The 27,469-nt window shown below is 45.2% G+C and overlaps 1 protein-coding gene across 3 annotated transcripts in view; it reads right to left on the reverse strand.

The window, feature by feature from the left end:
• The window catches only part of emid1 (EMI domain containing 1), a 57,399-nt gene that overhangs the window by 20,056 nt on the left and 9,874 nt on the right, over window positions 1-27,469 (reverse strand). The window lies entirely within an intron of this gene.

A 27,469-nucleotide genomic window follows, 5' to 3' on the forward strand; every position in this document is an offset into this window, starting at 1 on the left:
GCAGGTCTCTTTTATTAGGTGATTGACTTAAAGGGTGGGACACACTTCATCATTTCCTTCCTTTGGACCTGTGCCTCCCCCCACCTCTCCGCCTGAGAGAGGAGCAGCCCACACACTGGACAGGTTCAGCTGTAATTACAGGTGAGAAGGAAGTGCGGCCGTACTATAACAATTGGTCAGATAATTGATCCCAGAGGAAAAGGTAAGCCGAGCGAGACTGAACCCGCACCTCCGCACTGCGTTCACGTTGAAAACAAGTGCAGCCGGTCTACATCTGCTCCGGTTTACAAGTGGAGGTGAGGTGTTGCAAAGACCTGCCGCAAATGAAACCATGCTACAGCCTCCAGGACCCTGAGGTGAGAGCACGCAGGGTCAGGGAGGTTCTCACCTCGTGCACACACATCTCACCTCATCAATCAGCACAGACACTTAAAACAAGGCAGCGTAGGGCAGCGCACACTCGCCACACCACCCTAACCACACCCTCCACAGACCTAGACCTCCATCAGTCACTGCAAACATAATTAAATATGTTTAGTCTGGTTACTGCACCTGACAAGATGGTTTATGTACTTGTAGTTCCTAGCTTTAAAGTAAATAAGTTTTTATTGAAGCAGTATACTTCAAAAGAAATTACATCTCTAACTAAACTACTTTGAACATTTTCCTATTTTAAAATGTAGATTACTTGATCTTATAACAACATGCAAACTTTTCCCCAAATGACTCTGACTGACTGGTACATTTTTAAGATTCATGATGCAAGATTCAAAGCTTTATTTCCATTTGCGCAGAGAGGAAGTTACGCTGCATTGCAACAGTTGTAGTTTGCTGTGCAGAAGAAGCACAAAAAGCTGCAACAGTTGTGCTGCTGTATACTGTCTTGCAAATCTGGGTTACTTTGACCAGATTCTACTTGCACTACAGTGTATATAGTATATACATAAAGTAACCACACTTCTACTTGAGAAGGACATTGTTGTATTTCAGGTCACTCGAAGCTGAAAATGAGGTCTGTGATTGGATGCCCAATTCAGCTGCTAACTAGAGGTTTTTAAAAAACATGTATTTAGAGGTATTTCTATAATTTTCTGGCCTGTTGCACAAACACACACACGCACACAAACAAAGATAAATTCTGCAGAGGCCACTCTTGTCAGAGCAGCAGTGTTGCTTCACTAATCTTCTTCAGCTTGGCTCTGCTGATTCTCACATCAGTCGTTTCAGCTCGTCCAGCCCATCCAGATGTGCTCGCGCACACAGCCTCTAATCTTTCACAGGAAGGAGGAGGGTCTCCCAGCTCTCCCCCGCCTCTCTGTCCCAGACAGGGCTGTCTTTACCTCACCTTCCCTCTCACTCACTCTCCCTACCTCTCTCACTCTCTCTGTTTTTCCAGCACATGCCTGTAGTGATGCTGATGGCAGCGATGGGGTCTGCATCTCAGTCTGGCTGCCCCCTCCCGCCCCCTCCACAGCAGGCGCTGGTGTGTAATTACAGAGCAGCGCCGGGCTGAGTGGTCTGACTGGTGGGGTGACTGCGGTCTGCTGACAGAGGTGTTTGTCTGGCCTAAAGACATGTGCTGCCATTGGCATTCTGGGACAGGAGACGGGCCACACTGGGCACAGACAGCTGTGGGGTAGACCTCTCTGCACAGGATGCAGCACTCACTTTCCATAACCTCCCCGCCCTCCTCCAGTCATGCTTCCTGCTTATTGTATTTTCCAGAAGGCTTCATCATGAGAGACCCACAACTATCTACCCCACAGAAGTTTGGTCCAGACTGCCGAGAACACCTTCAAGGCACTCGGAGATACTAATTACAGGGAAATTGAGCTTTGTTTCATAATCACTCACCACTGTTGCCTCTAATGACTGAGCAGAGCAGACCTGCCTCCACGGTTTGTTAACCACTTGTTTTGGGGTGTAGCAGTGTGGTGGCGCTCACTCCTTTCATCACAAGCTTGAGTGATTGTTTAGTGAGCAACACGCTGCCTGAATGTCCACAACAGCAGGAGCGGCGGTTTGTGTTCAAAGAGAGCGAAACAGAAAGAGAATCTGGTGTGTGCGCAAACGTAAAACCCAAGAATTTAAGTGAATTTAAAAATGGAATTACTCTAATTTGCTCTAATTTATCTCCAAAAACAACAACTTTAAGCATATGGCAAAATGGAAACAATTTTCACGCTGCCATAAAAGCAAACAACGCTGCGGTTTGTGTAAAGTGGCTAAAATTAGTGCCGGGCACATCTGTCGGATCGCAGCGTGCTGATTTGAGATAGTATGTGGTCGGGACAGGCTGCAAATCCACCCGCCGGTCTTTAAACATTTCCTCCACTTGAAAGCAGCAGATGTCTAATAAAAGCCTGAGGCAGAGGCTGACGATCCAGCAAACACCCTTCGCTTTTATTAAGAGAGACACAATAACACAGAAGCCCGATGAAGCCCGGCTCCTCCCTCATGACCCTGCTTGACCCAAATAAAAGCAGCTTTGTAAACTTTTCCTCGGCGTCACTCTCTCTTTCAGTGACCTCGGCTGGCATCTTATCCACTGATGTGCACCCTCCACGTCTCTCCATCTCCGTCTTCCCGTGTGGTCGCCAGGGAAACCCGTGAAAACAAGACTCCAGAGCTGCAGACCCGGACACGACCGGATGAAACCACACACTCCTCGGCTGTTGCTTTAGTGTGGCAGGGAGGGGTCCGTCTTGTCTGTGACCTCTCCTTATAAAACACTCCCTGCACACTGCAGTAATTAAACCACACTCCTCTCAGCCAAAGCGCTGCCGCAAGTGGCCGACACACAACAGCTCTAAAAACAACCAGGACCAGAATTACAACCCCCCCCATGCACGCATGCATGTATCCTGACAGATTGAGCTGCTGCTATTTAAATATCATGCATGCTGCACTGAGCTGTTGAACACTTTATAAGCCTTTGTGACTAAAACAAGCAAATCTCATCAACATTATGTGAAGCTGGTTTTCCTTTAAAGAATAATTCTGCTACTCTTACAGTGTTTGGCCATAGTTTCTATTGGGGCCAGGAAGCACAAGCAGACAAGTAATTAAGACGCCAACAGTTAACCAGATTATCACAAAAAAGAAGAGCACACCCAACCGTCAGTAATACTCCCTAAACAAGTCTCAGCAGGAACAACGGTGAGGAGTGTGTCAGGTCATCGCTGGGTAATAATTGTCATGTTCACCATAACTTTCCTCTTTCAAATAAGTTGAAGCTAAACATTATGTTTGTTTAAAATATGTATAATCACCTTACTTCTTGCCCAGTGAGACAGTCTGGGCATGTCAGAGATTAACTCAGCGAGTACGATCTTATTATCCACAGGAACGACAGCAAAATCTACGTAAATAAGGACCAGCGTTGGAGAAGTTACTTAAAACAACCTTTTTCCAGCATTGAGTAAACTGACGACCTCTGACTATATGACATATTTCATGGATCTGTTTTAAGTTTCTTAAATTCTTAAAAAATAATCTAAACTTTAAAAATGTCAATTGAAGGCCTCATGACCCCCGGGTTGGGTACCAGTGACTTAAAAAGGTCAAAGGTGACTAAAAATCTTTCATACATGTGTGAAAATAGGAAACAAGATATTATGGTTTAACACCAGTGTCCTGTCCTCACACTGAAGCTGCAGAGCTCACACACCCTCACACGTTGCTGGAAGGCGCATCTCTCCTAACTTCAAGCGCCAAACTAACATTTCACGAACCAGTTTCTCCACCAAACACTCGCTCTATCCAGCTCTGGGTAGCACAGCAAGCAAGCGCACCTCTAAAATGTCCACGAGTGACGCAGAATCAGCAAATGTAATGTCATTGCTGAATTTCAATTTGCAATCCCTTTATTGTTACCAAAGGAAAGTTACTGTATCTGGTTTCCAAGACCTGCATTACTGCCCAATACTGAATAAGACCCAAGTTCTAATAAATGGAAGGAAAGAACATTTCGGAGGATGAAAACTATCCAAACGGTAGGTTGCAAAGACTATGCAATAAAAAGGTGTTGAATCGACGGACTGCAATAGGCAGTGGAGAAGGAGAGTTTACACGCTGCTGCTCTCTGCAAAAACATGCTGCTGAATTCCTGGCCGGCAGCCTCTTGACTCTGACCCTGCTCGTTGCCATACAGAGGTTGACAAGCGCTCCAGCTCTCTGCCCACAGCTGCAGCCAAGCAGAGCACAGGCCAATCCACAAACCTTCAGCTAAACATCCTGCCTCTTCCCCTCCGCTATACATACTCAGCGCTGGGTGAGTAAATCCTACGCCCTGAGTGTTTGAAGGACGAGACCAGTCCAGCATGCAGTTTATTTGTCAAAGGCTGGTCTGAACGCTCACTTATTACGGCTTAGAGGCCCGTTGCCACACCAGCCAAATGTAATTTCCCTCCAGTGGTATGATTTGTGTGCGAGTACACGCGAGAGCAAGTTGTGTTAAGAAAAAGGTCTCAATAACCTATACTTTTCCTTAACCACCCATGTAAACAATAAAAACAATCAAGCTCGCGCTGACAACCGAGCAGCAGGATCCATGGCAACCAAACACAAGAGCTCCAGTCGAACACAATGACTGCGTGATAGTGACTGCACTCGTCCATCCAGAGCCAGGACAGACTGCCAGACTGTAGCCATTCCATCTCCCCTAAGGACGATATTGTGCTTCAATAGCAAACCATAAACCTGCCTCACTCTGCAGAGCTACAACTGAGCTGAGAGCAGCAGACATGTGTGGTAAGAAGTAGGCCAAATCTTTCCTCACTATTGTGATTCAGCTTCTCTCAGAGAGCATTGTCCATTTCCTCCACCATAACAAATCATTTGATTTGTCAGTTTCCTTTGGGACATCTCACATAACACCCTAATCTCCATTTTGCCTTCATAAGTTTGGATCATTTTACTGTGGAGGTATTCGGGCCTGCTCAGAGGTTTGTCAGGGTGAAAAATGTTGGATGTAGCATACTGAAATAGCTTAAGACCACTGTTTCACCGCATACTTTTAAATGGGACAGAGGCAGAGGAGTCAGCGAGAAGAAATTTGACTTGCAACATCTACTCATCAGATATTCCTCTTGTCATTGTAAATGACTGCCAATGTAAACAGTCTGTATAAAGACAAACTGTTGAGTAAAAACGCCCTCCATCTGAATGCTGCAGTTTGAGAAAGACCCGTTTATTTTGATTTTTAACTGCTGCTAAAATGAGGGAATTGTGTGAAAGATGATTGAAGCGGTTTCAGGAACTCAGTGGGGAAATAAAATTCTCTCAGTCCAAAGTGAACCATATAACCCTTTAATGGTATAAAAAACCTGAAACCCACCAAAATTTAAAGCCTGAGTTCGCTTCTTTTAAAAATCTGCCTTGCAAATGTTTTATGGGGAAGAAAATACACGCAGCATTCTGAGAGAAAAAGCAAATATAATTTTGTTTGTTGACAAGAAAACTAAGCAGCAGGCTCTTAACATAACAAGTGATCCGTTCATCATTGCACCAACAGTTTGAACCGCTCCCCCTAATGGTGCTTTAGATGAGCTACCGAAAACACCAGCAATAAATCAAGTCCCAAGTGCAGTTAAACTGTTAAATTACTAAACACAGCTAATCGTACAGGGCTGCCCCCTTACTTCACCCCCCATTCGATACGTATTATGTTTGCAGAATTTGGCACTTTTTGTAATAGGCCTGCTGAACTGTATTTGATTGCCTGTGATTGAACTCCAAGCTTTCCTAACTGACCGCTTTTTGCTATTTAAATGTAACTCATGTTGACTGCAGTGAAGCCAAAGGCAATTTCCCACATTGTGGATAATTAAGTTTCCAACCGAACCTAAACTTTCTCCCAGGTGTGCAAATGTGTGCGAGCTAGTTTGTTCTGAGCATAATGAACCCTTGATGATTCATGGGTTCTTGGCGATGTATCACCACAGAGACACTGCACTGTATCTGCACTATTCAGGACCGTAATAGCTTCCCTGACCGCAGATACGTTCACGCATGAAAGGAAAGCAGACGGCGAGTCCCGGCTGATAAAAGCACAGCCGGCTGTGTCTGTCCGTCCGACATGCTGCATTGTCAGAAGAAGTCCTGGACCTGGCTGAGTCACATACGGTCTATTAGTGTAGACGCGGGCCTGACTCAACAGCAGGCCTCGAAGCTCCTGATTTAGACCACTCATATTCTCCCCTCAAATAGAAAACTTCACTGACATCGCAGAACAACAGTCCGCCCTCAGAGAACCGGAGGAAGGAGCGGCTCCCAAACATACTCCCAGGTAAGAGAGAAGAGGAAGAAATCCTAAACTAAACTGACATCAGACGTCTCCTTCATTGGATCACATGAAATCCACCCTCTGACGCTCCATCGCTCTGTTGCATACAAGCAGTCACATATGGGTAAGCTCTCAAAGCGGTGGCAGAGCGCCAGGATCAACATCCCTCCATCCACACTCCAGATTCAGCGTAAGATTGATGAGTCTGCTGCACACTGCTGCCTCATTGTCTTCACCATCGACGTTATGCCAGCTCTGAGCATCACTCTGTACATCATTAAACATGTCTGTGCACCTGTTAAAACACACACACAGACGCACACGCGGGGCCCAGAATGACCACGACGGCGCACATCTGTGACACGAGCTTCAATAACACAGTCGTCCACCTGATCGTGCCGCATTGCTCCCCTCGCCGGGCGCGCTGGCGGACAGGGCCTCCACACTCGCTTTTTCCCGTGGACACGCATAATCCTGCCGCTGCAGAAAGTGAAACTGTAATTAAAGACAGCAGTGTCGCCTTTGGAGCTCTCAGCTTTCTCCTTCCACGATCAATTGAGTATGAAAAAAATCTGCTCAGAGGAGAGTTGGTGTGATCAAACCGGATGGTGATCAGCTGCTGCTGATTTCTGGGTTACAGATGTTTATATTCCGGTTCCATGCTGACAAATGAGCAGACAGTTATTTCATTACTGAGGAAACGGGGATTAACCACAGACATAAATTATGTTCTTGTTACTCATTATAAGTATTTGGCTGAGACTGTATATTGTCAGCATGTGCAACAGGGCTGGGCTATAATCTAGTAATATTATAATTCAGCGTCTTTCAGTCGACGTCCCATCCAAATGGATGACTCTGAACATATGAGTAATCGTTTCACATGTTTTTTTGTCTGATTTAATGACAGAGTGAAGGATGATTTGATTATATTCCGTGTTATTTTGCATACATTTCCCACATTGTGAGATCCAGGTGGGTGAAAAATTGCAAGAAAAAGTGTTTTTGCAAATTGTTGTGACTGTCTGTATATTGATATTGGAAAAATAATCTTATTAATATCATATATACTGATATTTTCAGATGGCCAAGCCTCAGTTTGAAATAAAACATCGCTTTTTTTCTTTTTGTCTTGGACCGTGCACCCTCAGCCTTGGCACGGATCATTTGGCCTCCATGGAGCTCTCACTGCTTTGAAAACTCTTTTATTACTGACAAATGCGGCTAATTAGCATTCAACCTTACATGACCTGGCTTTCTGGCAGTGTTAGCAAAGTCCTCTTTAGGTTTTTAGATCATTTGTTCTAACTCCTGGATGCACGCATACCTGCAGCATTTACATACATGCACATACGCACGCACACACCACAATCCCACACGTATACACTCGCACAGAGTGGGTGGAGTAAATGACTTTGTAAAGCTGAGCTCCTCTCACTCTAATCCCTGGTTGAATGGTGTGCTGTGTGCCAGGCATTCCTCCGTGTCTTTCTAAGGCTTTTTGGGGATTAGACCCCACTTACTTCCAGGGGCCGCAGGGTGGGATCAAAGCTGATTGGGCTTTTTTGGGTTCGGGGTGATAGCGTGTGGAACAGTGAGCCTCGACTCAGGTAGACTCGCAGGGAGGCACCGAAGAACACGACACCGCAGCCGGGACGTGAGACGGTGACACAGGTCGGACACACCTGGTGGGGGTCAAACCTGCGTTAATCCAGCGCAGCGCTAACCGGCACTGTGCTGATTGATGGCGGGCCTGCAGGAGGTAAGGCTTTAACTCCAGCAATAATGCAGGCATGCCGGATCTCATCTCGCTGAGGTTACACAAACACAAATCACAAACGAGGGAGATTTTAATCATGGCACGACATTATACTGAACCTTTCATGATAACGACATAAATGAACATGCATGTGACAGACCACGCAGCAATCTGGACCTCGTTCTCCTGATCGCTCGCACCGCACCGCAGGCTTTGCACTGGCTAAACTTACATCCAGCAAAACAGAAGACAGACAAAACAAACATGATGACTGATCCTCAGTGACCTCAGGACAGATCCATACAGCGCCTAACCTTTACCCCAGCAGACATAACACGAGGTTTTCTTTAATCCACGTAAGACAACACTGAAGAAGTAGAGGAAGTCTTTATCGTGGCACGACAATGTGTAAAGTATTTGAATTACCAAAATAGCCCAGAGCAAGACAAATCCACAGAGATGACAAAGAGCTCTGAGCTCTGGTCTTCTGTCAGAGAGACAACAGCAGGATTAACAAGGCTAACATGGCAAGGCCCTCCGGCACACTGAAAATAAACTCAGTTTATACTCAAATATACTCAAATATTAATGGAAAATGAGTGTGTTTGTGCAGTATTCAGGGAGGAAACGCACAGCAGGAGCAGAAGCAGTGAATGCAGTGGATGAGACTAATTACTGGATGTAGGAATTTCAAAGGCTAATTCACGGATAGCCAGAGCTATCTGTAGCATCTCAATCCTGATGACAAACACTTGCAGCATGTTTTGGAAACTCCCTTGGAAATAAACAAAATGACCTTCAGAGGATTTCAGCACCCCGCAGATAAGCTTAATCATGACAGGCATGGTCTGGCAAACAAAAAAATGTTGATTGTGTGTGCACGCTATCAAGCTGCGGTACGATATCTTGGTGCTATATTCCTGCATGTCGTTTGATCTGCACAGATTGAAGATTATTACTCATGATGGCCCGTTGTGTGGCCCATGTTCCCTCTGCACAGGTGTTTTTTTTTTTCATCTACATGTTCTATCTCTGCTCTGTTTGGAGTAACACCAACCCTCACACCCACCCACCCACCCGATCCCAGCGACGACACCTCAGATCTGGGCAGTGTTACTCCAACATGTGGCCCTGACTCGTGTCTGGTTCCTCTGACAGATGGAAATAAAGCAGGCCATCAAGCGTGCGGGGGCTACGGTTTGTTTGTGTTTTGCACCATTGGAGATAAGTATGCGTGCTCTGTGTGTTCTACAAAGGGATGATAAGCTAAAGAGGGCAGTTCAGAGCGGAGCAGTGCAGAGGACAAAACTACTGACACAGAGGATAGTGGGTGTTTTTCCACAACCCTGACCCCCGGAGTGTTTGGCCAGGAGAGCAAAAGAAAAGAGAAGAGAAGAAAGAAAGGGGAGGGCCGTTTGTTGTCACACCTGTGTGTGAAGTATGTTGAGCGGGAATTTCTGACACTATTTTACCTACTTCAAGGTAAGGTCAACCTACTGCAAGTGCAGCAGCATGAAGAACAACTTATTTTGTGAGACCAACACATTGTGGCTTCCATCTGGGTCGTCTTGACACACATGGCAGAGAACATTAAAATGAGATGAAAGAAAGAATTCAGTTTAAATAAATATAAAAGCATATATACACATACATACCAGCCAATGGGGCATCCACACATGGATGTGTAAGAATGATTATGTGCATGTGGTAGAGTGGTAAGAGCTGTGTCTAATGATGTGTCTATATGAGTGACATTTGGTCCACAGGCATCTACAGGGAGGTATCCAATCTGGTCTGCAGGAGGCCTTTCCCCACAAAGATTCTCATACGTTATTTCATAAAAACTCTGTACAAAGTACAGTTAATGCTCACTAAAAGATAGAAGTTTGTATGTTTTTCCATTTAAAACTGCAAGACATGAACAATCTAAATGTCCACAGCCATTATTTTAAATGAAAGCACTGCTGCTATTTCGATGGTTTAAAAGCTCAAAATGAACAAGATAGTCTGAATTTAATGCATGGAAAACTTTACTACCAGTCATAAAAAAGGGATACTACCAGAAATCTTACCATGAAACACGTACAGCAATTACAGATAATGTAAAAGTTTGTTTTCGGGAAAGAAATGAGCCCAAATGTTAAAATCAAGTCTCACTTGAGGGTATTTTATGCTTCAAAGACAGAGTTATTAACAGTAGAATGAGGGATTTGGGGGGGGTTTTGCACATTTTTTGGATCAGACACACCAGTGGGGGGCCGCTGAATGATTCAATCTAGGAGAGCTCTCTGTGATGCACTATTCCTCCATCAGTTTATGTCCAACTCTTTCTCTCTCTGTCTCGATTTGCCAAGGCAGAGATGCTGCTAGGTGATGGAGTGCTCCAGTGTTAATGTGACATCCATTCTCCGTCGCTGTCGGGCTAAAGACTGACGCAGAAACTCTCCCCCAGTTTGCAAGTGCAGAGCAATTTACAGCCTCTACCACAGATCGCTCAGAGAGAGAAATGAGAAAACTGTTGGAGGGGGGGAAATGAAAAAGGGTTTAAGATAAGAGAGGAGAAGAAAAAGGGGATATAAAGGGAGGAAGAACTCACTCCCTTCATCCTCCACCCTCCTGCCATCGCACCAGAATGAGGGTCTTATCTCTGAAAAGCACTTAAACACAACATGCCCACAGACAGAGCTGACTGTGTGAAGACATAAACACAAGGATGAAAGCACACACACACACACACACAGAGGAGAGGCTCCCATGCAGAGGAGTGGAAGCAGATTACAGGATCAGAGGAGCGAGGAAACACAGATCAAAACCCTCGAAGAACCATCACCGCCCCTTACAGCGGAGAGAAACAACCGGCCAAAGGAGAAGCGAGCAACGCCGAGCCGTCGATCAACGGCCCTCCTGTCAGCTATTAAAACAGACTGTGTGATCACAGTTTCAGGTCGAAGGGGGTCCGCCGACCCCGCGGGGCTCGGCAGGGGCCGACGCGATGGATGCTGCCCTTATCTCAGCAACGCATTACAAAGGAAGACAAGCTCTCCCTCGAACTCCTCCCTGCTGGCTTTCACAAAGTTTTCAACATCAGCCTTCCCGGCGCTGCCTCACACCCACACTGTGAGAAAGTGCTGATCGAGGAAAACAAGACACCTCCAAGTTTTCTTCAGACTCCTCAGCAGACACTTTTCTAACACTGATACATACCTAAGCAGTGCTACTAAAAAGTAGGGCTGCAAGATTAGTAGATTAATCGATTAATCGTTTGGTCTGTAAAATGAATTATTTTTGTTTTCACATTGACTATTTTGTCCGATCAACAGTCCCCAAAACTCAACGTTTACTTTACTGTCACTGAAGAAAAAAATGCAAATACTCACATCTGAGAAGCTGTGAACGCTTACAAATTGTGATTAATCTATTATCGAAACTGCTCATGTTGATTACTGAGAGGTTTCAGCCCGATTTAAAATGAGCCATTTAGAAATAACAGCTAAAAGAATCTCATTGGTTATAGAACCAGTGTTATTCAAATCATGAAACTAGGGCTGCATCTGATCAGTTAGCTTTATTGTCTTTTTTTTTTTTTTTTGGTAAGCCAGTTCCAGAAAAAAAATCACGATTTTTCAAACGATCGGTTTGTCCAACCAAAAGCCCAAAACTTAAAGACTTATATTCCTATAAAAGAAAGAAAAGCAGCAGATCCTCACACCAGAGAGTGTTTTTTAGATTAAAAAATGATGGAGCAGACTAACTGTCATCTTACATATTTTTTAATTTCATTTTTGTTGATCAGATATTCAATTAATCAACTAATCATTTCAGCATTTCAAGAAAAATGCATGGCCGCTGGCGTGAGCACATCACCCCAGTCCTCTTTTCCCTCCACTGGCTTTCAGTTTCTTTTAGGATAGATCTTAAAATTTTACTTTTAGCCCTCAGCGGCCTAGCTCCTATTTATTTGACAGAACTTCTCTTCGTCCGAAACCCGAACAGGGCGCTAAGGTCCACAAATCAGTTATTACTGGAAGTCCCAAGGGCCAGGTATAAACACTTGGGGGATCGAGCCTTTTACATCGTTGGGCCCAGACTCTGGAACAAACTGTCCCCTGACATGCGCACCATCACAGAGTTTGGCCTCTTCAAAACTAGGCTGAAAACATATCTTTTCAGACTGGCTTTTAATACACAGTAATGTGGTGACATTTTATTTTATTTTATCACATCTTATTTTATTCTATCTTATTTTATTCGATTTTATCTGTTTTCTATTTCCCTGATATGTGTTCCATTGTTGCTTTCTTTTAATCTGTTTTCATTTCTAATTTTACTGTTTGTTTTTAACTGGAAAGCACTTTGGCCACCTCGAGTGTTGTAAAGCGCTATATAAATACATTTTGATCGATTGATTGATTGTTAGAGGTCTCTAATTACCTGCACACTGAAAGAAAAAAATCACACAGGTGCAGGAAGCAAATAATATTAGTTGCAGATGTGAGATGAGTCTTAAAGCTGTTTGGGGATGTGGGGAACTGTGTGCAGGTCACAAAATTACATCATCGTGTCCCAGCTCACATGTGACACACTTAAAAAGTCTTAAGACTAAAAGGATGCTTCACTGAACTACATAGACTGAGTAAAATGATGAATTTGATTATGATTATTGCGTAATTATACTGTTTGGTGTTTTAATCAGATACGATAATCAACAACAAGTATTAATCATCATATAAGCATCATTTTGGTACTTCAGCAGCGACTCATTTAGTGATGAGTGGCCTTATTTAGGCGGTCAGTGAGGTGAAGATAAAGTTTCATTATCCACTTTCACAAAGAGAGTCACTAGGGAGAAGTCACACCAGGTCTGTCAGAGACTTATGGTGTACGGGGTCTTTTGTGGCTTTTCGAGACCCCCCTCCGTGGTCAGCGTGGTGTAATTTATCAGAGCGGTCCCGGTCACAGCAGCCGTGGCGGCGTGCCGAGCTTCCAGCTCCAGAGATTAACACTCCTCCATTAGAGGGAGGGGAGCACTCTGACACATACATACTGAGATAAAACATCTGGCCTGCCTCGACTAAATATGTCTCCTGTGTGTGCGTGTGTTTGCAGTGTCTGTCTGTCCACAGCGTGCGTGTATGTGTGTGTGCGTGGTCCGAACATGATGTGTGTATCCTCGCTGTCCTCCCCTCTTCATCGCTGATATCTGGCAGTGTGAGTTGTGCTCTGGAGGTCTTGGCGGTGAAGGACCTGATCTCTCCAGGCGTTTGGTGCTGCAGTAAAAATGGATGGATGTGTCCCACCGTCTGACTCCAGGTCTGGGCGTTTATCAAACTGTGGCACTCCCCGATATGGAGGGAGCGCTTGCGAGGAGAACAAGTGCTCCGTCTTCATCTCCCCCTCTCACAGTAGTCGAACACACCGACAGGTTAAAGTACAGAGTGGCTGCTTATTAAGGGTTTCAAGATGCAGCGGTCAGCCAAAAACCATCAGCGACACCTCTCGTGAGCTCTTAATCCTCTTAGTGCCCCGCTATCCTCCGCTATTCATCCCGTTTTAATTGATTCACAAGTTTCACCATCTACACACGAAACATAGAGGCTAATTTTCCCGACTCAGCAGGCTGTTTCATCTGCAGCGTGTTAAACTACTTATGAAAGCTGTAAATATCACAAGTGGCAATTTAGAGCAAACCAACCTTTAAAACTCATCATACAACCATCGACATAAAACTATACAGCAGACCACTATATAAAAAAAACGTTTCAGTTTAAAAGCTTGATGAAAGCTTCAGGATCACACATGACATCACTGGGCGGTGAGATGATAAGACTCAACACGAGTGGAAAATGAAAGTAATTTATGCTGCTCTGAGTCCTCCTCCCTCTTTCTGTGCAGTTATGAGGGTGAAAACTCAGAGAGTGCAGAGAGTTATCATAATTCATACATGAGACGCAGCCTTTGAGCCTTGGGGCTGATTTCATAGTGACAAAGTTCAGTGATAATCCTGGTACGAGTCACGCAGGCTACACTTCTGTGACTCCCAGAGCTTTGTGACCTTATTCACACGGCGGCCACTGTGCACAGTCAGGGTCAAATCTGGAGGCTCTGCGAGAGGCAAACAGTATTCAGGCAGACCTTTAAAGAGTCCAACAAGTCCTCTAAACTAAACGATAAAGTATGTTGCCTTCCAGCAGAACCGATTTGAGCATTTTCTGATCTGATGGCGGGCAGACAGCTTTCTGATCTGCCAGCGCTGTGGTTAATATCAGGCTCAAAAACTGCGGGCTAAGGTTACGGAAAGATCGTGGCCATGGCTAAAAGCTGACTGTTGCAGGAAAAAGGAATGAAAGTCACGTGCTTTTTAACCCCATCCACCCACCGTAAACATACGTGTCTTCTGGCATTTGAACAAACAATCCAATGCTCTCACTGTTCTTGAGAGGACAGTTTCGAAGGGTCATTTATATTAAGATCTGCACCCACTATCCTCTTGATCCTCTTGTTTTCTTACAGGAATCAGTGACACGATGAAACCAATAGTGCACAGCAGCTATCCTTGCTCAAGGTAGTTTTTGAACATCAGGGTTCAAAATGGCCACTGTGCACCACCGCAGGGAGTAAGGGTGCAGCCCCTATTGGTGCTGCAGCAGCCAGAAATGTATTTACCCCAACCTTCATGAGCATGTGGAGTTCTGTGATGCAGGCAGTGAGAAAATGTTGAGCTTGTCTTTGGACATTGGGTTTGCTACATGCGCTGTGCTCTCGATCTTGTTTTTTCGAGTCTGGTCTGCACACGCTTTGGATTCTTGTTTTCATATCTGGGTTTGCAATTACTAAGATGCCAACCTAGGAAGCAGCATGTTTATTCTTTTTGGTCTCCCTCTGTAACACACTGCGCCTGGGAAAGTGCGGATTCGTTTATACATCTTTTATGAGAGATTAGGAAAAAGATCAAATCTGCAACTTCCAGTTGGGCTGAGATTTATTTGTCAGTTGCCGACCTAGAAAAGAGAAATTAACATCTAAAAGGTAAACGGCCACTGTGTCACATGACAGCGTACATGCACTGCACATAATTAACCCGCATTGTTATTTAAGCATTTGTATATGCACTCATAAGTTCGATGTGGCTCTGCCGCTGTGTGACTCAGAGCTGCAGACACATTAGTAACAGCCACATCACTGAAGCAGTCCTTCCCCTTCCTCCCATACCCGACCTAAACTGTATGTGAGATACTGAAACACTCTGCAAAAGAGATGATGCGGACAAACATAAACATAAACTCGACAAATTCCCAAACAGGTTCAGGGATGTTTAGATTTTGTGACTGGGGGTGTCAAGGACGACTTCCCGGCGTTCATCAAAACATGATTAAGCAACCTCTCTGGGGATTTTTTCATCTTGGAATAAGGAAGAAAAAGTATTTAGCCTCTGGCATGAACCTGCACGCCCAGTCCTTGGCCAATCAGCATACCCTCTGCACAGTCAACTGTGCCACATTATGCCATTCCCTTTCAACATCTACTACTTTTCATCAACAATGCTACCCCAACTTTCATTCAAACAACATTAGCGGAAGAAGTGAGCGGAGTCAAATTGCTGGTGATAGCCGTCCACGCTCCACCCGTCCACTGCAGAGCCTCTCAGATCGATCCTTCAGGCACTTACAGAGAGGAGGGCGGCTGCTCGCTGCTGCTGCTGACAGAAGCTGCCTCGGTCTTGACAGAGAACCTCCCGAAAAGCTCGAGCAAACTCAGCTGCACTTCTGGAGCAAAAAACGGAGCTGGCGGTAGCTCGGGCTAAAGTTTCTGCACTGTCAGGTGCAGCCAGGGGAAAGGAATTCCAGCTTGGCGCAAAAAGAGCTGCTCTGATGGATGAATGATCCTGAGCAGTGTTTGTAATTCATCTCCCGGCGTGCCCTCTCCTGTCCGTATGTGGATCAGGGAGCGTGTGAGGCCTCCATCACAATTACACATCCGCAGTGAGAGTACTGGTCCGAGACTTCACTGTCACTCATAAATGACCTCTGGAGGCTCTGTATCTCTGGCAGGTATCCATGCTGGCTACAGTTTTCAGTCAGTGTTCCCCTGTTTTCTCTTCAATAGTGTAGATGAAGAGAAAACAGGGGAACAAAAGACAGTAAGACCACAACACTGAAGCAAAAGTAATCCAAAGTGCACTCCATTCTCCCCGGCTATCTCACTCAATCATCTTCCTAAATGCTGACGCATTTGTACGACGCAGCGCTTCGGCTTTAATCATCCTTTTGATCTGCTGCTACTCGGGCGCTAAAAGGGACACATTGTACTCCCTTAGCATGACCAGCTCACAACATGCAGCTCTGAAGGGTCTCAGAAATTTAAGACTGACACCGAATGAGCGTGTCAAGAAATTTCCCGCGATAGTCTTGATACAGTGCTGCCACTTAAGGAACAATACTTGCCATTATTCTGCAGGAAAGCACAAACCCTGCACCCCTCAATCCTCTGCCCTTTCACCCCTTTGGCGTCCCTATGGCTACCCACCCGCACCCAGGGGGTAGCGATGCATGGACTGTGAAAGGGTCAGACAGAGTAGACAAAGACGAGGGAGCCTCAAATCTAATTTTACTTCTAAAGTTCAGCTATATTATGAGAAGATAAATTACCTCAAAGGAACATTGTGGTTATGGCTCGTAGAGAAAGTATGAATGATGCTCATCGTGGTTATTACTTCAGTCTGTTCTTTGTCCCTTTAACAGTACCATGAACAGGCCTTTCCACTTAAGAAAATCACTCCGTTTCCCCATCTCTCCATAGCCCTTATAATATTTTTCCCCCGCCTGGCTAAAAACAACAGTGCCATCCCATTTCTTTGCAAGTGTCAGCTTGTGACAACAAGAGAGGAAGAAAAACACATCCTCTTTTCCGTTCTCGCTGCCTCTTCTACCTGGCAGCACTCGGAGAAACGTGTCCCGCTGGAGTCGCGCCACCCTTTCACCAGTGCAGCCATTCTCCTTTTACACACTCATCTCTTTCACCATCGAGGAGAGAGGGAATAGATTACCCCTCCCCTCCTCCGAGCGAGGCCAGGGAGAAGAGAGAGGGGGCGAGAGCTGAGCTCGGACTCTCAGGACAAACTGTAATTCTCCACTTTGTCTCGGGGTCGAGAACCCATCTGGCTGCAGATTTAGTAACTCTGCTTCAATAGGGCTCTGTTTACTCGAGTAGCTAGGTTTACACAGGCAAAGTGAAGGGTTCATATAAAACGCATTAACTGAGAATAATCCTTTCGGTCTTTTGTAAATAGGATGTAATGATGGGGGATGTCCAAAGAGGGTAACCATTTTGAAAAGGCTCACAGAGGCCAATTTGTGTGCAGGCAGCAGATCAGTTCCAGATCCTCTGAATTGTACATCTGTGGTCTCTGACGTATCTGTATCCACGTTTATCTCATTTCAGACTGATTTAAGTAGTCAGGCAGTTTACAAAGATCCAACCAAAGGATGCTCACAGTGATATAAAACCTCAGCTTTTCATTTTCTTTAGTTGTGTAATGTGTAAAATGAGAGGCACATGTCATTTGGTGGATGGTGAACTACTTTACAGTCTCATATCAGCATTAGTTGCCCAAACTGAGACTTTAACCTCTAAACCCTGTTTTATTGTTCATTGTTAAGGCGTTACAGCCAACACACCTCGTCTAAAGCCTTGTTTCCACTGTATGATACGGTTCTGCAGTCTGCAGTGTTTTCACCTGCCTTTTAGGGGGTGGGTTGTCGATTAATTAATCTGTTCATTATTTTCTAATCTTAATTGTTGCCCCCCTACACCGTTTATTGGTGGTATAGGCTCAGCTTGCTTGGAACCTCGACTGAGGTGATACCAAAAACAGTACCAGGTACTATCCACAACCTTTGACAATGGAAAACCAAAAAAAGAAAAGCTCCAAATGAGTTGTGTCGATTCGAGCTGTATCAAGCAGTGGAAATGAAGCACATCATGTTTGCTTTACAGGGCTAAAAATGACTGATTATTCTGCCAATTGTGTTCTTCATAGATAGATCAATTATTTGGTCAATAAAATGTCTGAAGATAGAGAGAATTCTTGTTGTAATGCCTTTCACAATTTCCTAAAGCCCAAGCTGAGTCTTTAATTAGCAACAGACCAAATAAGACAATGAAAAACAACAAATTTGAAGCTGGAACTGGGGACTGTTTGCCATTTCCTGCTTTAAATTATTAATTGGGATTGCTGATAGTGAAGATAACATGAAGATGAGAGGTTCAGATATCTTCATCGCCGTGTTCTTGCTTTGACCGTCACTCCCTTTCACAGTGAATGTAAACACAATTACAGCAGGAAAGCTAAATAAGGCACAACATGACCTGATAATGTGCAATCCATCGAGTGCCGCCATGATGCCATCAACAAGTGAAAGCCGATGTTGAATCACATGTCAAAGTGCATACAGTACACCCACACTGACACAGACACTACAGCAAAAGAACTTCAAAAAGCTGTATATTTGGTTATTTGGCGCGGTTTGACGACTGTCTGGCCGTCAGCCCTCATGTCTCCACAAAGCTGACCAGACATGGTCTCACGGGGCCACATGTGGTCCGCATCAGGTGAGATGGAGCCCTTTAAGAAGACAACGTGGAGGGCAGCCAACAGAAATAAAAGGCCATGACATCACGCTGTGTCCCTCAACCTGCAGTCAATGACAGCAGCAGACAGAGCAGACAGAGCTCCAACTCTGGCACAGTAGCAATTCGTGATTTACTGCCCTGTCAGTCTATCTGTCATAAGGCACACATGCAACTGATATACAGTGTGTATGCGTGCAGGTTTATTGATTACAGCGACTCAGCAAGTACAGCTGACCGCTTTTTTCATGTTTGCGTGACCTCGACTCTTCCGCGGTGTAGAGATTTACGTTTAATTTTAGTCTGAGGCACGAGTCTGTCTGCACTTACAGGCTTGATATATGCGTCCGTGCGTGTGAGAGCAGGTGTTTTCGGTGCTTTAAACATGTCTGCGTGTGTGTGAGCGCAAGTGTTTGTTTGCTGCCAGGTCCTGGCTGTGAGCTCAGCATGAACGAGTGAGAGAGCCATAAACACCTGAGGAAGCAGGAACACACAGACACCCTCTCTGGACTGTATTTACGGTCCTGATTGAGGCGGGTGTGGGAGGAGGGCCGGGAGTCGTCATGCACAGCTCGGCTCTGGCCGTGGCGATGGTCCAACCAAAACACCGGGGCTGTTAAAGCCCCCCTGGATGAGTCCCAGGGGGCAGTGGAGCGGACGGAATGCAGGCCTGGGTTTAGAGGTTCAGGGGTACGTCCTGTTGTTAATGAGCTCACCCCGCTGGGCCTCTCTGGCTCTGAGCCCCTGACGCTGCCCCGCCAGCCACACCAGCACTGCCACAACCTCGTCCTCCAGCCGCAAAGACTGAACCTGGACCACTGAAGCGTACCACACTTCCTGCACACCACAGTCTCAACAAGATGTGCGCCTCCACATGAACAAGAGGATGGTGAAAGGAAGTGCCGTGCCAAGTTGAAATGGCCTGCAGACTGAGCATGCCTTAATGTGTGTGTGTGTGCAGGCCCATATGTGTGTTGATATTAAGAGAAGCCCCTGAGACTTGACCCCAGACGATGCAGGAGATCCAAGGAGATACGAGCACTTTCCTAAATGATGCATGTCGTACATGCTCTATTAGCTCAGAGTAGCCATCACTCTGCAAACATGAAACACACACACTGTCTGTGAAACACTGCAGCGGTGAAAACAGCTACAAGGGACAAAGCAGGTTTACAAAATTGCTTTCAGACATTAAATAAGAAATACCACATGAGACATTAAACTACATAATCGCATTTGAAGAAAGGGAGCTCAGGATGTAAGTGCGAAGTGGATAACAGTGAATGCTGAAGGTTTAATGGAGATTTTTAAACCAGTTTTGACTCGGCTGCAGATAAACTAACATCTACATGATCTCCTGCCTCAGTGTTGCAAGGTGCATGACACATTATTGCATTTGTGATAATGATGATAATTTTGCCTTCTGTATGATGCATATATGATTAATAATTCTGAAAACTGTTAAATGTAAGATAATTTAGACATTTGGATGGTCAACATGTCTGTGTTTCATTCTGTCTCATAGTGGTGCTTACATGCAAGAATTTATAGGGTGTGTTGTAGCCTGCTTAATAAACTGCAGTCTATTTAGGGCTAAGTGATGGATTTAGTATGAGCCACAGCATTTATATACAGCAAACTAAGTTCTGGGTGCCTTGCAGTGTAGACGTTGGGGGTGATTTGGTTTTGTTAACACCGGCCTCACTGTCCTGCCTCAACACCAGGCGGAAAACACACAACACCTGCAAGCACACTCCTATTGTGAAAGATTTCTCACAGCTCCATTGTCTGTGACTATAAAACCAAAACAGCTTACTGTAAAGTCCCGCTTTGCCAGCCGTGTAGAGCTCCAGCTTTATATATCAGACATTTGATCTCTAGAGGAAAGTTCTATTATCCTCAACTCTTTCCTCTTCCAGCCAATCAAGTGAGGTCATTTCTCTTTGGCCAAGACGATTGGCTGCTCGAGGGGAAGGCCCGCTCCTCTGTCAGGTTTGAGCTCTGAGAGCCAACCGGGAATGTCTCTAATTAGGCCAAACTGCTGGTGCAGTTCATCCAAACCTCCTCTCCACTCTCGTCTTCAGTCCAGAACTAATCACAACCATCAGCACCACTCCCCTCCTCCCCGCTGAGCACCGCATCAACCACATGAGCAAATGGAAATATATGCAGCTCAAAATAGAGCTCAAAAGTCAGGCGGGGGCAATGACTTTTAAAATCTACACGTTATCCAAGAGTGCAGCTTTCAGCGAGTGAGAAACTGAGACCGAACCGGAGGGCGGGCCGGGGGGGTTTGTTTGGGAGGTCCGCGATACGAGAGGCCATAAATGATGTCACCGCAACACACCACAGCAAGATCTCTGTGATGTGGTGGTCTGTTTGTGGTTTAGTAAACATGGGAGTGGAGGAGGCTTGAAGGTTGGCTTCATAAAATCCCCACCCACTGAGCCACAACACTTGAGCCCCTCTTATGTGGTGTTGTATATGTTTATGAACTCATAACAGTGACAAATGAGCAGCTAGATCATCAGCTACTACTGGGAGTGCACAAAGACCACAGACCGATGCTGTGCAACAGAAGAATATCTCATCTAAAAGCAATTGTTTTCATAGTATTTTTATGCTGATGTGGCTCAGAATGTGGAAGGGGGTGAGGGTGAGACAGCGGTATGAAAGAGACATTACTGGATTTTACTGAGATTCATATGACTGATAGAAAAATGGGGGGGCAAGAGAAGAAAACAGTGGTTTTGTGTGGAAGTGGAGTTGAAATGATTAATCAATTGAGAGAAATCAAGCAGAAAAAATGATGAGCGAGTAATTGCTTATTTTTGCTTCTCATAAATGCAGATTTGCTATTTTTCATAGTTTTTTTATTCTATATAAAACTAAATTGAATATGTTTTGGTTTTGGATGTTTGGTCACACAAAACAAGTCATTTAAATACATCACCTTAAGCATTTTTCACTATTTTCATACATTTCACTGACCCAATGATTAATGGAATTAGCTTCCTTCAAGCCTTAAATTGATCACATCAGAGCTTCAAGCAGATTTAAAAAGTAACTTGTATTTATATCATGAAGAGAGCTTGGAACATGTCTGCTGTTAGGTGCATGTTTTGCCTCAGCTGGTGTTACAGTCTTATGTTGTTGGCTTTTTTTTTACTGTATGTTGGAGGACCACAATGGAAATTATTGCATTTAATCCTCTATAACTGCACTGCACAATTATTCTTTCTTTTTAATCAAAGAGAAAGTGAAAGCAAAAAACAGCTTCATGAATCTAAATAAAGAGGGAGAAGGAAGATTAAGACAAAAAAAGTGGATGGGTAGTAGAATTCTGACAAATTAAGTCAAGAGATGGTGATTTCGGCTTGCGAAAGACATTACCAGCCTTCCCAGCGGGCTGCAGGGAGCAACTGGGTCCACTGAACTCATCACAGCTGTATGGAACGAACAGGACCCCGAGCGTACCGACTCCATCAATGCTGCCATTGTCTCAGTACTGACGTCAAAACGCCAAATATGCATCATTACCTTCTCGGAGCCTACCTAAAGACAGAAGCGCTGTGTTCTACAGTACCTACAGCATGTCGCTCTATACCTGCAAGCTGAGAGATGGAGATACGCTGGAGAGGGCGGACGGGGTTAACGCAGCTTTAATGATCAGAGACGAGAGAAAGGCTGTAGAGCTCACACCTCCCCGAGTGAGGAGGATTTAAAACAGGGCAGGATTTTAAAGGCTTTTCTTTTCTTTATCCTCCTACATGATAAAAGCCCTGTTACCAGCTCACTTGGCCTCATCCTGGCCAGGAAGAGAGCGTCTTTCTTCTCTCTGCTCCTGATGGCGTGATCCGCCGGCCTGTAAAGAGCCCGTCTGTTTGTGGGTCACTCAGTCAGCACACCAGTCCACTTAGACGACTGGGTGAGGGGAAATGCCTCTGCTTTATTGGGGACAGAAGAATACTCCAGCTGCCATGGCGTGCGCGTGTGCGTATGTGTGTGTCTATTTTCATCCCTAAAAGTTTTTTCGCGCTGACTCGGCCCACTTTATTTCTTTCTGACTGCAGGAAAAACAGTTTTCAATGCACTCCCGGGGGATGTCTTGGGAAATAATAAATAAATCAGTAAGCAGAAGAGGCATTTCCAGTCCAGGAGCCAGATACATAAAACTTAAGTCAGAATCAAGGCTGAGCATGTATGAAACTTTAAAAAAGATTCAACTAAAGAATTGTGCATCTGTATTTCTCGAAGTTCACTGACATTTATTTAAGATTTAAGAACAGACTATACGCCAGCTGATGCTGGTAAACAAATGGAGCGTAAAGCATTAAAACAAATGTGGTTCTTCATGTACAGACGGGCTATCAAATAAATAAAATGGGTATTATAATAATTAAAATTTATAATCACACCTCCTATAAGGGATAACCTATAACCTGGCTGTATATATGCTATATGCTGATATTCTACCATTACTGTGCCTGTCTTTTGCCCTACAATATTACAGTCAAACATAAACCATACAGGCATATGGAGGCATAATTATAATTCTTATGACTCTATCATTATTATTCCACAGCCTGAGAGCCTTGTGCTATACAGCGTGTGCTCTCTATATGGTCTGCATGGAACATTTCAAAATAATGTCATAATAACATTATCATAATTATTAGTATATATTCCAATTTAAATACCTGAAGCGCTCCATGAAGTATAATTTGGGGATTTTTCACAAACCTGATGCACATACCAGCACACGCTTACATACGCTATGGAAAGAAAGGCGGGCAGCAGAAGAGAAGAGAGAAAAGTTTCCTCGACTGTTTGATTTAGGTTGGCTGGTTGGTATTTTAAGGGTGTTATTTGTTAATTAATGACTATTATGACAATTCCCCTGAGTGGAACAGCGTGGGCTGAAGGGGCTGGACGCTCCCATGTCTAATCTCATCTGGGGCCCTCAGCCCAGTTCGCCTTCACTTCAGCTGCTTCCAATTTGAGCTCAGCACTTGTGCTGCGCTGGCCATTTACATAACTATGAATATCAGCTGCTGTGGCCCTTTTCTGCACGCTGGCTGCAGCCTGCCTCCCTGTATGCATGTGATTTATGCGTCTTTGTAGATTTCGCGATTGCATAAATGCTCTGGATGAGGCGGGTGAACGCAGCTGACATCGAGTCTGTTTTTTTGTGAATGAACAGGAGCGCGAGAGAATGACATGTTTAATACCTGCTAATGCAAACAGAGGCGGCTCGAGGAATGTGAGTGGAAGAAAAGAGGAGGGCCGAGTGTGAAGGTGACTGTATGTGTTGTCACACTTTGATAGCGCTGCTCTGTGTGGTCTAAGAGGAGTGGGAGTGGAGGTCAGCTGCTCTCGTCCAGCTCTCTCCCCTCTGACCTCAGGCCGGGGTCGCTCCACTCACAGCTCCTACAGCCCGCCGCCATTAAAGCAGCTAATCACGCTGAACAGCTGCATCCCTCACTGTACAAATCCTCAACACCTCGCACTCCCACCCACACATTCACTCTGGCAGTCAGACAGACACATATACCGCCGTCCACGCACTCCCACTCTTCCTTCGCTAATGGCAAGCTGCAGCCGACTGATGTTTAAAGCACGGGGTTTAGCGTGGAGGCCTGTGATAAGCTGCGCTGAGCTGTGAAAACACAGATTACATTTCTGCGGCTTATTACAGACAGCGCGCCTCTGCCTCCGAGCCATACCGTAATTGCGACCCAAAAACCGCAGCCTCCGCTTGGCTGCGAGATACGGCTTGATGGGGACCCCCGCGGCAGAGCTTTGACAGCCGTGCTAATTCCAGTCTACGTTCCCCCATATGTTTTTCGCATGGTGGCCCCCTCCTGTGATAAGCTGCAGGCATATTTCCTTTAAAGTGCTGTCCTCCATAAATCAAATCAGGTCCGAGATATCAACTGCTGTCTCTCAGTGTCATCTTCACACTTTTAAGGCGCCATCAATACGAGCAGATATCCAAATACCTACGAATTTTACAGGTTTCAACGAGACTGCTGAGTGAGCAGTCACCCTTTATTGTTGTACCGTATGTTGACGCTGCATGGTATAGTATTTGAGAGCCAACTCCTAATGTAATAATCTTGCTTTTATAACTTACATTTGATACTCTCGAATCATAAAATTGCTTCGAGATGAGGTATAATTTTGATATGTGTGTTTGATGTAGCATAAGTTGGGATATCCCATCTGAAAACAAGCATTTACTTACTTGGAATGCCAAAGCCAACCACGCATACATTAAATCCCCATTTCTGGCAGCCTATGAAAGTGCCTCCATCTGCAAATACTTAGCTTTTTTTTTCTTTTTCCTCAGGCTCAATCAGAGATAAAGAGCATTGTGTTCCAGGTCCAGAAGTAAGACAATATCTCCCAAACCTCATAGAAAACAATTAGGACCCAGTAATTACACCACTGGCCTGGAATTCCAGCCAAGCATTGAGGTTGGGGTGAGGAAATAAGAAAAAGAGAGCGAATGTGGAAGGTGCCTGTCTGATGCAGTGTTATCTTACTCCGCTTGGACTCTGATGGAGTACGTTTGTTTATCAGCCTGGGTGTAATGTAATGTTTTGCTTTTGGAGCCCTCAGTTTGAATGTGATAGGCCAGAAATGCTCACAAGCCTGCGTATGACTGGATGACAGCATCGGCGTGAACTCTTCCCTCAACGTTCTCTCGTTTATCTCCGCGCTCTGCCGCTCTGGTTCTGGAAACGCACGATCCAAAACATAAACAGAGACACGTTATCTTCATTTCAAACTGGACTTGTTGATTTACACATGTTGACCAATCAGCTGGCAGGCGGACGGGTGCGAAAGGAGGGATGCAAAAGAAAACAACTCTCTCGTCTCTATTTGAAATATAACCATATAAATGAGTGCTCTCAGCTTAATCCGCACTTCCATTCCTCTCTTGCACCTTCAGGCAGCACCAGAGCCCTGCTGGTGTGGACATTGTTGAGATCTGCTGTAATGCCTTGGGAGTCAGACATGGCCAGGGGCTCTTGGGGTGGCCTGGTGAGAGGACGGTGGAGTTAAAAGCAGGCTAGCGTGAGTAAATGAGCGGATCATACACATTTTCCACAGTCTGTGAAAAGCAGACAAGCAGAGGAAGAGGGATGATGGGAGCAAAGGTATATAAGCAACGCTGGAACTCCAAAAGAGGTCTTTAAAGATATATGCATCCGGTGTTAGCTGTTTACGAGATTTATGAGATCTAAAGCAATATGTTTTTAATTTCTGACCTAGACAGCAGACTTTGAAAAGTGCAATAAGAAGGCAGTTGTTTGTTCTTTTATATAACAGCAGCGCTTCTTTACAGGGCCTTTTTAATTCAGCCCAACTCAAGGTCAAACAAGTGCTTGCAGCCGTCTGGAAATCCACAGAGAAATGTGTGGAGATTTGCAGATGGAGCCACACACAGGTATTAAGAGTCGGGATTTGAAACTTGCACCCACTGAACTACGAGTGCAGCTTTAACTTTCACTTGGCAACACTATGGCAACAGATTTAAGCCCAATCCGGCCTCCAGCTTTGCCCGTGTGGCAAGCTTTTATTTCTCCTTAAAGCGGCGAATGAGGCAGACAGCAGCGGGGTATCAGGTTCTGCGCTGGCAAGAGGTTCTGCTCACGCGGCAGGAGCAGAACAAAGCGCTGGTGGCCCTGGATAGCATCCATGGTGCCGGAGAGTAAAGGCCCTGTGAATGGGACCTGTCACTTCCACTCAGCGCCGCCTGTGATCTGAGCCACCCGGAACGACGCTCAGATAAGTGGCTAATCCCAGCATCCCTGCTGGCTCGACAGCCCCCTACTGCCATGACAACCGGAGGGGAATCTCCTCCAGCAACAACTTAATTGGATAATTTCCTCCCAGTTTGACTGTGTGCTCTTCTGCTTTTGTTAAGTAAAGTCTGGGCTGTCTGAATGTGAATGTGTTTTTTGACTTTGAGAGTGGGGACGGCCTAAAACAAGCACGACATTCAGGCAGTTTTGACGTGCGAGCGAGCAGGAAAAGTGGAGAAACTTGTCCAGTTGGAGCCACACTGCTGCAGACTACAGGCCACTGGGAGGGCTGGGAGTTGCTCTTAGCTCACCTGGGAGTGGGAGCGTTAAAGAGGAAAACAGTCCCTGCTTCCAGCGCCACAAAAAAGCGACCACTTTAACCACTGTAAACATTTACTGTCCTTTGTGTCAGAGAGCCTGGCGAGTTATGTTACACCCAGCCACGTCCTGGGTCCCGGCATAAACAGACGCTCCACCCTTCTCCCCAGACTGCAGAGACATAGGGGCCAATGCCAGGGGAAGTCATTACACACTGGGAGTGTGTGTGTGTGTGTGTGTGTGTGGTGGGCAGCTACCGTAGTTGAAAAATGAAAACAGCATGGCACTTTAAGAGGACGAAAACTTGTTTCCAGCTGGACCATAAAACTCCAAACCACACAAAAGAAACAACCCTGACGTAGCACAGTGACTCTTAGAATGAACACATTAAAACTGATTAATAAAGTGGAGGTATCTGACTCACCCCGAGGAGGCTGAGGGATCTTATTTCTGAACTTTATTTAGAAGACAGGAGCAGCCTTATGTAAGACTACTGGAAATCACTCCTGTTTTAAAGCATTGCTCGCACACGTGTATTGGGAGGCACATATGCAGGCCAACAATCGAAACAGAGAGATGCAGTGATTAACGAGTAAAGCTTGAAGAGATAAAGAATGATAAAAAAGAAGGAAGCAGAGAGGCAGGTAAAGGAAAGTGGCAGCTGAG

The sequence above is a fragment of the Chelmon rostratus genome, chromosome 5, assembly GCF_017976325.1.
Source record: "Chelmon rostratus isolate fCheRos1 chromosome 5, fCheRos1.pri, whole genome shotgun sequence".
In the NCBI taxonomy this organism is placed as follows: Eukaryota; Metazoa; Chordata; class Actinopteri; order Chaetodontiformes; family Chaetodontidae; genus Chelmon; species Chelmon rostratus.